General features: G+C 39.8%; 1 pseudogene; it reads left to right on the top strand.

The window, feature by feature from the left end:
* The first annotated feature begins 10085 nt into the window (after positions 1-10085).
* LOC139719722 (uncharacterized) overlaps positions 10086-16008 on the top strand; it is a 37468-nt pseudogene continuing 31545 nt past the window's right edge.

Below are 16008 nucleotides of genomic sequence, written 5' to 3' on the forward strand. Positions count from 1 at the left end.
ACACTCTCGGCCAATCAGTTGATTAGGATCTGCTTCATAATTATAAAAAGAAGTATGTCTTTGAAGTAGCTTTGCAGTTAATTCATGGTGATGCTCTTTACCCTGTAACAAGGAGGAGCTTGAAGCATGGTATTTATCTGTAGGAAATTAAAGTTGTGGTTGGTATAGAAACTCATTCACACATGGGAGATGTTGCACATTTGATGTACAGAGACTAGATTATGTCAGGATTGGTGGTGTAGTTCTGAATTACATTTTAATCTTCATTGAGTAACACATGCCATGGAGTAGTGGTGTAACGTCAGAGGAGCTGGAATGATCTCATTTCCAGTTATTATTTAGGAAACCTTTAAATTTTCCCAGTAATGTCCCCCAAAGTATCCAGATTAATGCTATATTTCTTGACTTTGACATACGTACAGGTGTAGATTAACTAATGTTCATTGAGATACATATTGTGATCTCAAGAAAAGAAATGAAAGAAAAAAATTCTCTATTGTCTTGTCATTATTGTTCCCCTCCCCTCCCCTTTTATCCCTCATACCTGCATAGGACAAAGGTTCCAGGCTTAAGTGAACCATTGATTACAATCTATATGCTGTTCTAGACAGTGAAGAAAAGCTTGCCGTATCTGAGACACAATTTTAACTGCATACAAATGCAATACCAAGAACTCATAGTTTCACAGGCTCTATACAGCACTGTCTGTTGGATGGAAGCTTGTTGGTCTAGAGGATAAGATGCTTGTCTGCTGATCACAAGGTTGTAGGTTCAAATCCTGGCCAAGTTTGTATACCCATGATTTGTATTGAGGCTATTACTAAACACTGATTAATTTGGTGCTTGTTTATGTCGATATAGGGTAATTTGTCTATCAGTTGCAATAGAAAATAACTTGATGCAAGAATTTAATTAATTTGATTAAAGGCTATATACTGTTAAAATAAGTTTGCCCTGAATGATTTTTTGATTGATAAAGGGATTAATTTACATGACCATATATAACAGGGCAATGGAAGCCATATATTTGCAGCATCAATATGGACATGACAAATCTGATTTTTTTGTTCCATTTGCGCCCTGTAACTTACATGAGCTGATCAACATGCAGAAATTAATTGAGAACACTTTGTTTGAGTAAATGGAAATCAATTTGACAAATTGATGAATTTTCATGTCCTAGAGCAATCATGTATGAACAGGTTTGTCTTAATGTCATGTTCTGATGCCTTCTTTCACATGATTTCATGTTAAATATTTCAATTTGCAATAATTCAATACTTAGCTAAATTATTCCACTCTTATTTGAGATGCTATATTTCACCGACTCAGCTCAGCAGTAATGCCTGAAGTATTTTCATGATAATTATGAGTATGCAAATTTAGAAAATACAGACACTATTAATTGTCATATTATTTTTGGGAGTGCAATAATTGTGAGAATCTGGACTTGGAATACAATTTTGCTGAAGCACAGTACAGTCAACTCCCATTATAGCAAAGTCCTCGGGACCGGAAGTTTTGTTTCATTATATCGAAATTTTGTGATAGCCAAGCAAAGAGACAATAAAAAAATGTAGAGCGGATAATGTTTGGGGATGAATTTTTACTTTGTTGTAACCGGAATTTCATTATAACTGTGTTCTTTATAATGAGAGTCCATTGTAGTTAAATAGCAATGAAGAACTGCAGGAATGGAATGAGAAACAAATTACCACTCCTCAGCATGAAAAAAAGGTACCAATTTCACACCATGGGGACAATACAGTGGTATATTGCATTTCTGAATACCAGGGGCAGGATGATGGCAGGTTTGATGGCTTTGCTTGCAAAGAGTTGTACAAAACAAGAACACTGTGAAATAATTGGTGTTTACAATAAAATTATTTTGAAGTCTTGAGATCTGCTTGAGGCTTGTTTTTCGAATACCTCAACAGGAAAGACACCCCCCCCCCCCAAAAAAAAAGGGGGGGGGGGGGAGGGAGGGAAACCAACAACATAAGAAAAAGTTGGTTCTCAAAAAGATGAACCTGGCATGCTTGTGATGAGCAGACCCCCTACCAAGCTGACCTGAACAGAAAGATTTCCTTATTTTAGACCATATGTCAGTCCATGCTTGGGATCAATCAAAGTCATGCTCATGAACACGATGCAAATCATTTTTAGGCAAAGTGTCATCCTAATTTTGATATTCCAAAATTCATTTCTGAAGTTTTATAGGGATCTGCCCTTCCTCAGGAGAGAACATCTCGGCACTTTTATGTAGATTCTGATTAAAATTATGTTGCTGCAGCACAAAAATTCTTTGATATCTGCTATCATGTATCTTGAGTGTTTAATTAGTAAACCATGACTGATTACCCTTTTTTATGGGGGTGGGGTGGGTGGGCTGGTTTACTTTTTTTAAAATAATGAATGAGTAGCACACATAACTATCATGGTATGCATGCTCTTATCAAAATTTAACCTACTGTGGGAAATGAAATGAATGATGATCGCTGACAAATTTGTGATGTGTGAATATATCAAATATCAGGGTTTTTATTTCTCAATTACTTTTAGTACTTAAATATCAAGCACTTTGAGAAAAAAATAAGAATAATAGTAATCTGCATGACAGTTCATATTCAATTTCAGCATATTTCCTCATTGTGTACAGTATGTGTACAGTAATTATTTATTTTACTATGAAGTGATTCTCCACAAACAATTTACAACCTTGTACCTCACATGTATGCTTCACTGTGTTAAAGGCATACAAGCATGCATATACAGTTAAACTTGCGTATAAAGTCGATATGCACATGACAGAGAAAAATCTGTCGGCTTACGTGGAAGTCAAGAAACTAACCCCCCAAAAAGAGAGAAAAGTGTGGGACTTTTCATTTTATAGACTTAGGCAATATGTCGACTTCTGTGATGCTGTCTAAAAGTTAAAGGGTGTGTACAGTTCTGGTCGAGGTAAGGATTTAGCTTTTAACGTTTTGCAAGATATTCAGAAACCACTCTATGAGAGGTCAAAGAGCATGCAGTTCTAAGGGGTATCAAAAGTTTATTCGATGAAAATTGGTTTTGAAATGGCTGAGATATCCAAAAACAAGGTGAAACAAAGAGATCCTAATAAAGTTGTGGCATGTCGCCTTTTATTAGTAGTACTTTTTTGGATATCTCAGCCATTTGAAAACCAATTTTCATCAAATAAACGTTGAATCCTTCTTAAAATTACATGCTCTTTCATATTTCATAAGAGGCTTTTCATTATCTCACTTAGGAATGTTCAAAACATGAATCCCCACCTCAACCAGTATTGTACAGTCCCTTTAAAGTGAGGTTTACTGTATATTAAAGCTACATTAAGCTGATGTGAGAACAACCAAAGAATAGTAACACAGGTGAGAAATGTGTAGACTGAAATGCCACCTGGGTAGACAAGTCACATCTGTTAAAATACTGCCAGAGTTTTGGGCATGTCAAACGTGTCATCTGTTTAGATGTTGTATTCCAGTTGTTGGCAGATAAGCAAAGTATCTTCTTATTTGAAATGTTATTACTTGTAGTGATCACAGGGTCACTTGATTTTGTATTAGTATGAGCACTTTTCTGAAAACATAGATTTTTATTGTTGATATGTTATGTTTTATATACATGTATGTAGTACAAGACCTGAAAATTATGTCACTGAAGAGAGTTGTTGTGCTCTGATAAATATTTGATGAGAATGAAATATTAATGTTTTTGAGGCACATGCTGAATTAAAAGAATTAAATGATATCAATATTATATCCACCTGATTAAGACTGCAAATGAATTTATGTTTACTCATAAAAAGTGCAAGAACAGGAAATCCACAATTTTATTTGTTTGATTTCAGAATGATCTCGCATGTGCACAAAGGTATAACTGAACACACATTCCCACGCAAGCATATTGACAATGTTGCACATACAAATTTTGTAATTGTGTAAACCTATAAGCTGGAAACTAAGAGCCAAGGTCATAGAGTAGGTGGTAATAGAGGAGAATGATTCTACATGTAGAAACATCAAGTTTTAACAATTTACCCCCACTTCCTTGTTGACAAATATTATGTTGTTGAACAAATCAAAATATGTCTCATGAATCTTGTGAAATGTTTAAAAGTTGTGCATTATTCATGTAATGAATTGAAATTATAGAGCTGTTTCAGCCTTTTGACAGTCACTGAATACTAGTAATTTTATGAGAGCGTTTTGCAGTAGCTAGATATACAAATGTTTGTAGTGCTATGGCATGCCTTAACTCATTAAAGGGGAAATTCAGTCCAAATATAAGTTAGTCTGATAAGAAAGAGTAAAATATTATGAGTCAAACTGTATAATTTTGATCGAAATCGGGTGAAAAATAAGAAAGTTATGACATTTTGAAGTTTCGCTAATTTTTCAGGAAACAGTTCTTGAACAGTCAATATGAATATGCAAATGGAAAGTGAGCATGCGATCCCCTCACACCTCCCCATATAGTTTGTATATAAAATTTTGAAATTTCCAGTTTTTATTCAAACGCAGTTATGCTCGAGGTTCAAATCCTGGTATATCTAATTGATTACTATTCTGAAGTTATTCAACCGGGAATAACATCATGTTTCAGACTTCAATGACAGAAATATAGAACTTTTGTCATTTTTTGTATACAATCAATGGGAAATTGTGAGGTTATAACATTGTAAGCTCACTCATTTGTTATTCTTATCGACTGTGCAAGGACTGTTTTGCAGAAATTAGCAAAATTTCAAAATGTTATAACTGCCTTATTTTTCATCCGATTTCAGTCAAACTTTTTACCATTGAACTCGTAAGATTTTACTCTTTTTTTATCAGACTAACTTATATTTGGACTGGATTTCCCCTTTAAATGAAGTCAGAGAAGACAATGAAATGTTAAAAATAAATAGAATTACTATCCAGTATTGATATTTTCATGTGCTCTGTACATCAGGGTCCCATTTCATAAAAGATGTCACGATAGCAACTCTTGCTGGAATGACAACTTCCAATAGCAACAGCCAATCAGGAACCTGGATTCTTGTTATTACTATGGCAATTGCCATTCTAGCAAGAGTTGCCATCATATCAACTTTTTACGAAATGGGGACCAGAAGCTTTCTAAATTCTATCAAGGATTTTATTGTACATGCAAGGTAGATTTGCAGGAGCTGTCGAAGCACCAATGTCGTAAAAGTTTTTATCCAGGCTTAAAATCATGTCATGTAGATGTTGTAGATTGGTTTTAGAGACAAGATAATTAAATTTGAAGAATCGATATTATTGATACCTATTCGGAATTTCGACCCAGCTGCCTGAACAAAGGCCGGGTTAGTAATGGTGTGAGCAAGGTGTTAGGAGCTCTGTTTCAGATGTTTGAATATAATATCCTGTTCAGTCAATGTATTCATGTGCCTTTATAGACATGTTTTATATGAAAGAGAGAAAGACGAGTCAATTAAATAGTCATATTATGAATTCAGTAAAACCTGTTTCTCTTGGGAGTGATATTACTTGGACCAGTTCTGAAAATGCAGCGCACAGTGGAAATTCACTGTGAAGAGATCTGGGGTCATGCCACAAGCCTGACATAAGCCATATAGCTCATGAGCTCGACACTGGGAAATACAGAAAAGGCCCGTGAGTCTGACAGTAGGCAAACAAGGCCCCACCAGTCTGACACTTGGCAAAAAAAAAAAAGGCCCATGAGTCCAACACAAGGCAAACAAGGCACACAAGTCTGGCAATAGGCAAAAAGGGTCACAAGACTAACACTGCATATATCAAGCCCCCTGATTTAATGAGTGTCAGGCTCTTGGGTCTTGTTTGCCTATCTCGGACTCGTGGGCCTTATTTGCCCAGTGTTAGTTCATCTGTGTGATTCGTGGACTGTATGACTTGTGGACTGTATGAGTTGTGGCTTGCATGACGCGTGGGTGTCGGACTCATGACGGGCACCCATAGATCTGACCCGGAATATGAAATACTGAACACCATGGGGGCAAACGCATTATGTTTAGTCCCACTTGAATGAAGTCCTGGTGGATTGCCCTCAGCCGCTGATAATTCTGAAAAAAATGTTTGTAATAAACGTATCTCGCACGCCCAAAGGACAAAGAGTCGGCTTCATCAGTGACATTACGTAGAGAAGTTCGAAGAAAGAGAGATATACATTGTAGATACAGCATTTAATGTTTAATATGTCACTGATGATCTAGCGACCTATTCTGATTCGCAGACGGATATTATCTAGAACGAGTTAAGTTAATTCGAGTGAAATGAGAAAGAGAAATTTATGACCATGTACAGTGTAAATGAATTCATCCTTTTTACCTCAATTCCCCCCCCCCCCCGCAGATTTTTTGTTCAAGTCGGTACAAGTCCTGTACACGACAATGATGCAAATGAGCAATAAGTAGAAAGAATTAGGAAACTGACATTACGAGGCAAAAAAAAAAGTGTGTGTGTGTAGGGGGGGGGGGGGGGGTGAATCAATATCATTTCAGACGTTAGCACTCACACACAGGGAAAGTAAAAAGGCGCCCACGGTTGTATATGTTCCATCTACGTGTAAAAGAAAGCTTGTAAACGGAAATAAGGAAGCAGTACTCACAAATTGAGCACAAAATTTGTAATTATAAGTACTATTTCACTCAAGTTGAATTTTGGTTGGTAGTAAAGTAAAATCAAACAAAAGTTATTGAGGAAATGTTTGAGTTATATGTATACATAAACCGATTATAAATCTTTTACATATTAGGTGCAGAACACATACAATCTTTCCGTCATTGAAACAGTGCCTCTAAATCTCATTATACATATCTTGGCGGGGAGGGGGGGGGGGGGGGATAAAATGGTGATATTGAGATTCGTCAAATGTGGCCAAAATCAAAAAGACATTTACAAAATACATGTAGTTAAGATGGAAATAGGAACATTAATCTCCCAAGATTTGTTGCCGGTTTGAACCGAAACAATAAACAGCAAGAGGGTCAGATGAAAACAGGCCCACGAGATCATGGAACACTTTTAGGAAGTAACAAATAAATAGATTATAGGAAAAGTCTTAGTCACCAAATTTGGTTGAAATTGGGTAGAGGGCGTAGGAGTGGCAAATGAAGATAATATTATTATCTTACTATATCATAGTAAGGGGCACAATGTGCACCCCCCCCCCTCCCTTGGGCGTTATAGGGTGAAGACTCGACGGGTCAAGAGTATAGGCCTACTGGTAGCCGTGATAGTCACTGGCAACAGAAAATAAAAATATTTCCTGGTATGAACCCGAGTGTGTAAAGGCCCCGTCACATCCTCGGGCAAAGTCTGGTTTTCAGACGCTTCCTACAACGAATGATGAGCGTACTAGTATTCGAGCGTTCGCCCCCCAAAATGATGTACACTGGGCATACGCTATTTTATACGTCCTTGTGTGACGGGGCCTTAAATCTTTGACAAACATCTTTTCATTTTGCATGATTGCACCTAAAATCCGCCCCTCAATGGATAAGCTCCAGTGATTTTGACATATCTATACATTCAAAGTGAAAAGCCATAAACAGGCATCACGCCTCCAATGACTGTTGAAATAAAGTATAAGTATTCTTTCTTTCTTTTGAAACAAAAGTCCATTGAATTGCCCCTCTTCCCCTCCCACATCGTCCAGACAGCCTAAACCCGCATTAAAAAGCTCCCGAGTTCCCGCTTGGTACTTAGTAATTTTGTATTACGGTAGAACCCTAGGCCTACAAGATACATGATTGTATCATATTTCGATCATTCCGTATTCGCAGTCGATGAATAGGTAGCCTCGTGTCGGCGGCGCTGGCGCTGTTGGAGCTCGTAGAGTCGATATCGAGAGTCTCGAGACAGATATAATATGTCGAGCCAGATATACCGAGGTCAATAGGCAGCGTTAGATTTCCTACGACGCGAACGCTAAGACGACGCCGATTAGACTTCCCCCCCCCCAAAAAAAAAAGTTCTGCACATGCGCGAGACAGCTGTTTCCATTGTAACCCGGCAGGAGGGGTCGTCTTGGCGTTCGCGTCGCGCTACGACATGTTGTACGACGCGCCTAATAGGCAAATGGGTGTTGTTCTGCGCATGCGCGAGACACCTGTTTCCAATGGGGTTCATGATTGGTATGAGTAGCCTTAAGTCGGGAGGAAGCGCGACATGGCACTAGCGTCGCAGATCCAAAGCTGCCTATCCCAAGACGACAAACAAAACAAATCATGGCGTGCCATTGCTTGTGTTTCACCACTCATCAAGTCCTGATGTGCGTATTATATTTGTGTGTCTGATACTGTGTCTGTGTGTATGGTTCTGTATCACAATCCAAGTACTAGATCACGGGAGGTTAAAAGATTTCTTTCAATCTCCCTAAATTTAGATCGAGATACATTTATTTCCAACCGCGAATTGGAAGTTCTCTGAGTTCGGTTTCTTCTTTCAGGGAGTTTGCGACCCAATAAAACATTAACTGTCACATTTTAGCAGTAACAATATCACCTAATTTCATAACAAAAAGAAATGTTTACGAAAAATTGAAGCAAAACAGTTGAGTAAAATGTATTGCCAAACACTGCACCGGACAATCGGTACATGATTGTGATGTATTAAAGGGACATTCCAGACGATTTTCATAATTTCACATCATGTGGTATATAAATAGACAACCCCATGTACACGTTTGTGGAAGTTATTGTGTTTCTTGCGCAGAGAAACAATAATTTGAAAAACCTTAAACAAATTACACTGATCAAGGATGATGACATAGGAGGTTCACATATTTCAGAAATGTAGCAGTGTAATTCCATTACAATACCGCTTGCTTGGTTGCGAGTTCACCTGTGTATAATTATATGCATGCCTTCTTCTTTTGTTCTGCTTCCTTGAGCCCCAACTCATGCATTCTTATGGTGACTCTACCATGTCATCATCCTTGTTCATTGCAAGTTGCTCTAAATTTTGAAAATATTCTTACTCTTCATCCCAATTATCACAAATTCTGAAACTCTGTCCTCAGTATAACTAATTAATTGTTCAAATGTAAAAATCTGAAAATCATCCGGAGGTCTCCTTTAATGACGCCAATTGACAGACATTTGACTGTCACGTATCTAGTTCATGACACATTTTTTTAATCCAGCAAACACAATAAACAAGCCCCCAAAACACACGCAAAAACAAGTTGTGTGTGTGTGTGTGTGTGTGTGTGTGTGTGTGTGTGTGTGTGTGTGTGTGTGTGTTTGTGTGTGTTTGTGTTTATGCTGATCGAATAACTATGTGAGCTAACATGGGAAGTGCAAGATTTCCATTGTACGGTAGAATGATTTACTCTACGTGATGCTATGTTATCAATCAAAACATATTGTGCGCACTTGGATCTTCTTTTGTAAACGTGAGTACCACGACATAAGAATTTAATTCAATCTCTGTTAACCCCTACTAAACAAAATAATAATGACACAAAGGAAATCAAGAACTACAGAGTGGAGTGGGGGTATAATGCCAAGTACATGTATTTTCGGGCGCTGTGTTCCCGCCAGAGAGTATGATTATTTTGCCTTGGTGTTTCCGCCTCTCCCTCTCCCGCGTCCCCCCCCCCCCAAACACGCACACTTGTTACAAGAAATCGCCGCAACTGCTAACTGCAGATATGTCCAACAAAACCAATAAACATGTGGGTGTGATGGGTGGGTATACAATTAACTTGCTTGGTGAATAAGGTCAGAAAAAAAGACTACATTGTAAGTTGATCTGGTAAATCAAGTTTTGGCCAACTTCCATATTCGTATGGACATACTGTGTCAATTCTGGGACAGGGACAGGTGTGGCGTTACACTCAAGCAGGCGCCAGATTCTCCCGAAGTTGAGCCAAGATGGACGTGTACGCTAAAAGAAATGTTCAAATTCGCCTCTGATCGTATGATTATCGTGTGGTTATTCTTGAGGGCATCTTAAAATCCGTCGAATAACCACCGATTGCGTTCTGAGGCTACTAACTTAAGAACATAATTATATCACGATTAATTAGCTGCGCTCAAGATCGACATCGTCGCAATGGCGAAGTCCGTCAGGTGGGCGTTTGACACCTCGCCGGTGAAATCGGCGTCGATGGTGAGGGCTGCTTCCGAACGAACTTTCGCTCGGGAGAAGCGCGCTTACTCTCGCTGGGCGGAGAGCTTCGACGTCGACAGCCCGCCGGACAGCGATCTGTCCGATGGCAGCGATGATCTGGAAGGAGATGGTGCACCAAGTCTGGCAAGATCGCTCAAGAAGGGAAAGAAGACCAAGTCACGAAAATCGATCGTTCAGGTACGCAGTGAATATGATATGACCTTGAAATAATTTTGATCTCATGGGCAACAACACCTTGTATGATGTAGAAGTACATGCAGAAACAATGAAGAATGCATTGTGATTAACATTAAGGCGCATGATGAGAACAACAAGGAGCTAATGGTCCTTAGTTTCTATCCCGTTGCACCCTACCCTGGACCACACCCTGGTGCAGGGTTTCGATATGGCGCCAAAGCACGCGCGTTGCGCGATTTCGCGGACACGTAACCTTGGGTGTATTTCGTGGCAGGCATGAGACCATTAGCTCCTCTGTTCAGATTCATTGCTAAATAGATAGATAGATAGATAGATAGATAGGTAGATAGATAGATGAATGGATATATAGACGTATATTGATAGATACAAGATAGACGGATAGGCAGATTGACGGAGTGTGTGAAAGAGAGAGAGAGAGAGAGAGAGAGAGAGAGAGAGAGATACAATGTACCACATTACGAGGGATGGAGCATGAACCCTCATCTGCTTCGGGTTTTTTTTAATGCTCAGACCATCTCTACTTATTCACAAAGAAGAAAACATAGAACGTCTAGGGTTTTTGAATCCTTGTCACCCAGTACTGATTACAGGCGAAAATGACAACCGTTTCATTGCTATGTATACCTTCATATTGGACCCCACCCGTTCAGAGCGCGAGTGGAACATTGCACATGCAAATCAGCCACTCCCGTGTGCGTATGACAAGTTTATTATCACGGGTGAACCGCCTTGACCATCTGTATGACTACGGATAATGTCTGGGGTGATCGTTGGTCTCTCTAAGGCTTGACAGGTGTGTTCTAAAAAGTTGCCCAGGAGTAGAAATTTTCGTCACCGACTTGCATAATATCATGTGAAATGAGTGCCGCGACGTAAGGGAAGCGCTTTAGCACACCGCTGACAAAAACAAAACAAAACAAAACAAAAGCAAAAACGGATGTATGTCTTAAAACATAATGTGGTGAAACAGTAAGTAATGACCTCTCGAGTAGTTCTGTGTACCCTGCAACATCTTTCTTCATCTATAAGCCAGTTCGTAATTAGCTCATGTACACATTGGTACAAATGACCTATCTTTTTTTTCTCAGTTGGTTAGGTACTTCACTCGTTTTCAAAGCGGCATAATGCATAAGCTTGCCCGACGTAACAATTTATGGAATTCATGTTCAAACAAAGAATGTACTCGGGTTTAGATCAGGGGGGCATTTCATCAACGAGTTCGTCGGAGTTTTCACCGACAAATTTGCTATCAGCCAATCAGACGCAAGGATTTCATTAGCTTTTAACAGTTGTCAGTGTAAATCCTTGCGTCTGATTGGCTGATAGCAACTTTGTCGGTGAAAACCTCCGACGAACTCGATGAAACGCCCCCCAGGTGATTAAAATACTCCATCAGTTGGCAATTTAGCAGCAGGCAATGATTTCATTGTTTTGTGTAGAACGCAATAACAGCCTATTTCTTTTTATATTGCGAAATACCAGTCTTGCTGGCAGGTGGAGGTTCTGGCAAGCACCATTTAGATAAGGATCACATGAATAATCATCGCATCACAGATGCTTATCTCAGTGAATTTACAAACCAAAATGCCTGTTGGTACAATTGACCTTTTTCTGCTCATGCGAAAAGTGGAATTACGAACTGGTCTATTGCTCTATCTCTATCAATAACGTTATTTATGTATCAATATTGTAAATATTTCTCAATAAAAATAGTTTCCTAAATTCTAGAAACAAGGACGTGACATTTTGACCTTTGAAGTGTTATGGTAAAAGTTATGTTTATGTGCTTACTATGATGAAACTGTGCAAAGAATAGGCATACTAATAATACCAAGGAGACCCTTTGTAATTGTCATTAAAGGAAGATTTGCGCTCCTTTCAGCCTTTTTGTAAATTACCATCTGAACCGTTCGTCAACCTCTTTCGGAAAATGTTTTATTTTCACTACTTGTTTCGTCAGAATAAGAAATATCGATTTTGTTAAAAACTGGTAGTTTAATACATTTTTCAAAAGATAACGTTTTGCTTTCATGGGTCCCATAACAGTTCAGGGGTTGTCGTACAAAAAGAATTTGCAGAATGAATCCATTAAAATCATGCTTTGTCTATTACTAGTATATGATTGATTGTACATTAATTTATCTTTATAAGATGAAAATTTTAACTCACTCTATACACGTGAAAAGGTCATGAAATTGCTTTTTTTTTTTTGGAAGAAAGAAGTAGTCTATCATAAATACAGCTCTATATGTACCATCTGTCTTTCAAACTTTTTCTGTATTACCAACTATAGCTCCGACTATTCATCTTTCTCAATTTGTCTCGGGCCCCATAATCTGCACTACACAGTGTGAAACGAACCAATCAATGAGGGTCAAAATATATGATGTAGTGTGCATGGCTTCACCTCTAGTCCATGGGCCAGGCCAGATATTGGTACCATCTGAGGTGGCAAAACCTTTTTGGTGTCATTTTGTTTGTCGGGCATAGATATGCTTATCAAGCTATGATAGCATTTCCAAATGAGTAGCTTAGTCATAATAAATGAATTTTTAACCAATTTGGTCTCGTTGTTATATCCCTATACTTCTGAATCGAAACTAACCGCTATACAAAGAAGAGCACTGTCTTCTGTATGTTCCATAGAGCTGTAAAATGCAGCTCTATGGTATGTTCACAGGTGTTCTGTTGTAAACGTGGTGCGCTTAGTCTTTATTCAAGGCAGCGAAGGGAATATCCAAAGGTAATGATGTCCACAGCGCTTAGTCTTTCTTCTAGACGGCGAAGGGAATATCCAAAGCGTATAATGATACAGTGTATATCCTTTTATCTAAAAACAACAACAACAACAACAACAAAAAGCAATTCCTCGTGAATTTTACCGTATTTTTCAATTATTTATCATTTTCCGGCGAAAACGCTACGATGAAAACGCTAATACCACGCCAATGTCGCTTTATTTCCATCCAACTATATAACATAATGCAAAAACAATGTACCGGTACACTACGATACATTATAATGAATGATATTGTAAATGAACAGAGTGATTTTTGTTTAAAACTGATGTATTTGTTGATAGGGTAGTATAAAAACAGTATAGATAATCCCTTTTATGAGGAACTTTAGATATGATAACGGTACATTGGTCTAGATAAAGACTAAGCGCACCGCGTGACAGCTGTGGACATCATAACCCTTTGGATATTACATTCGCTGCCTTGAATAAAGACTAAGCGCACCGCGTTTACAACAGAACACCTGTGGACATACGGAAGATGCTATCATAGCTTGATAAGCAAATCTATGCCCGACAAACAAAATGACACCAAAAAGGTTGTGCCACCTCAGGTGGTACCAACAACCCATTTTTCGGGTCTTGGCCCATGGACTACTCGTACAATTGCAATGAAGTCTAAAGCCCCCTTAAGCATTTTACAACCTGTTGTTAAGGCCACAGAAAGAAAAGCTATTTTCCTCGGCAGTCATGAGAATGCTCTTTTGTAGGAAAACGGTCACACAAACATGATTTCAATTATTCCTGAAGAGAGGGCAGAGGTGAAGACTCAAATGCGCCTGTGCAGACAAAGAGAGATACCTGTACTTGCACATTATTATTATCTGCAGTGCAGACGCCATGAATACCTGAATATCAAGCATTGTGCATATACGCGTTTGTCAGCAAATTCCGAGACTTAACAATGGCGGGGATTTCCACCAGATATATCACCCTAGAGATCAAAGTATAAAAAACAACAACAACAACACACGATTAAGTCGTTGCCAGGACACAGTCTGCTAAGTTTTCATAATTAGTTGTCCGCCCCCGACTGTTCATTTTACCGTCAGCAAATTCAGAGGCTGAACAATGGCGGGGATTTCCACGAGAAGTGAGATGAAATTGCATCTGGAAGTCGCGGAGGCGTCGCCGCCACATCTTTGAAACATCTCCACTCGGTCGCCAATGATTCTCCTGTAAGTCGCGAATGATTTGTCGCAAGGTCGCCGAGACGTCTCGGAGACCTCGCGAACAAACTGATCTCCACTATTTGGTTGCGGCCTGGTCGCGACTAAGAAGACGTCACGGAGACGTCTCCGAGACCAGCACACCGGAGACCTGAAAGGTTGTCCGATAAAGCGAATACATGCTCGATTATCTCCCGAATCGTCGGAAACCAGGCTATCATCTCTGGGAGAAAATGTCTCAGCGACCACTCTGCAACCGGGTGAGACTCGAGTAGTCACCGGGTGGCCATCTTTTAGTCTCAAATTAAGGCAGTGAGATACCCACCGTAAGGGCCAATCTTGAGGAGGTCTCGCCGCGAATGATCCGTCACTGTGACTAGCGTGACTCGAAGGACCACCCCATCCCCACCCCTTCCCCACCCCCTCTCCCACCCACTCCCCCCCCCCCCAAAAAAAAGAAGAAGCTTGTGCTCTCACCGCGGAGGGGACTCCAGGGTGACTTCCGGAAGTCGATGATACGTCCCTGAGACCTTGCGGGTAAAAAATTAGTCTCCGCGATTAAGTCCCGACTATGGAGAGTCACCAAGACGTCGCGGAGACGTCTCCGAGACACAGAACTCTCTGTGTAGAGTTCTGTGCTCCGAGACCATCTGGACATTGAAAAAGTCTGAAAAATCAAACAATCGAACATAGAGTGATAATCCATTCATCTGGAAGTCGCCGCAGCCACGTCTCTGCGATGTCTCCAGTAGGTTGCCAATGATTTTCCAGTAAGTTGCCAATGATTCTTCGCAAGGTCACCGACATGTCTTGGAGACCTCATGGACAACATTAGTCTCGACGAGTTGGTCGCGACTAAGGAGACGTTGCGGAGACGTAAGGAAGACGTCTCCGAAAAAAAAAAGAAGAAGAAGAATCGCACATGTTTGATTCTCTCGTGACACCCTGGACAAGTCTTTCATAGCAATGACAACAGCCAATCTGATGATTGTAAACTGAACTAGATTTCTATATGTTCGTTTGTTTGTTTGTTTGTTCATTTTCCATCTGAGAAGATGGCTGGGTAGCCCATATTCAGCTACGTTAAGCTAGTCTTCCATGGGGTTCAGTTGGATGCGAGGTGCGGGACCACTTCACCGGGTTAAACACCCTGCTCTTTGCGATGAATGAATGAAGCGGGATCTTTTACGTGCATGAGTTGATACTCTCTCATACACGGTATCTCCATTTTATGTCCTGTCCGAGGGATAGAGTGTTTTGCCTCTTGCTAGAGGGGACGGTATGCTTACACACAACATTGCTCAGTCCAGACTCGGGTTCGAACCCGGGCCGCGTGATCGTGAGGCAGACGCGCTACCGACTGAGCCAACTCACCGTTATGATAGAAAAACAAAAACAAAGCATACAATGCACACAGCAAGACACCTTGACCATTCCAAACCTAGATTTACCATTGTAGACTCAATCCCGATCTTTTTTTGTCATAGCAATGACTAGACAAGAGGTGTGTATTCGTTGTGTCCTCGCGGAGGTTTTCAAAAGTGGGGGGGGGGGGGAGCTTTCGGGTTTCACGAGCTAACAAGCAAAACATAAAGGGGAGGACTTCAGTGCAACTTCTGGTGCCGCTTTCAGCTGACAAGCAAAAAAAAAAGGGGGGAAGGTTCTCAAGGGAATCATTCCA

This window comes from Diadema antillarum, unplaced genomic scaffold (assembly GCF_040938485.1).
Source record: "Diadema antillarum isolate AM-2024a unplaced genomic scaffold, OU_Dant_1.0 scf00000114, whole genome shotgun sequence".
Taxonomy (NCBI): Eukaryota; Metazoa; Echinodermata; class Echinoidea; order Diadematoida; family Diadematidae; genus Diadema; species Diadema antillarum.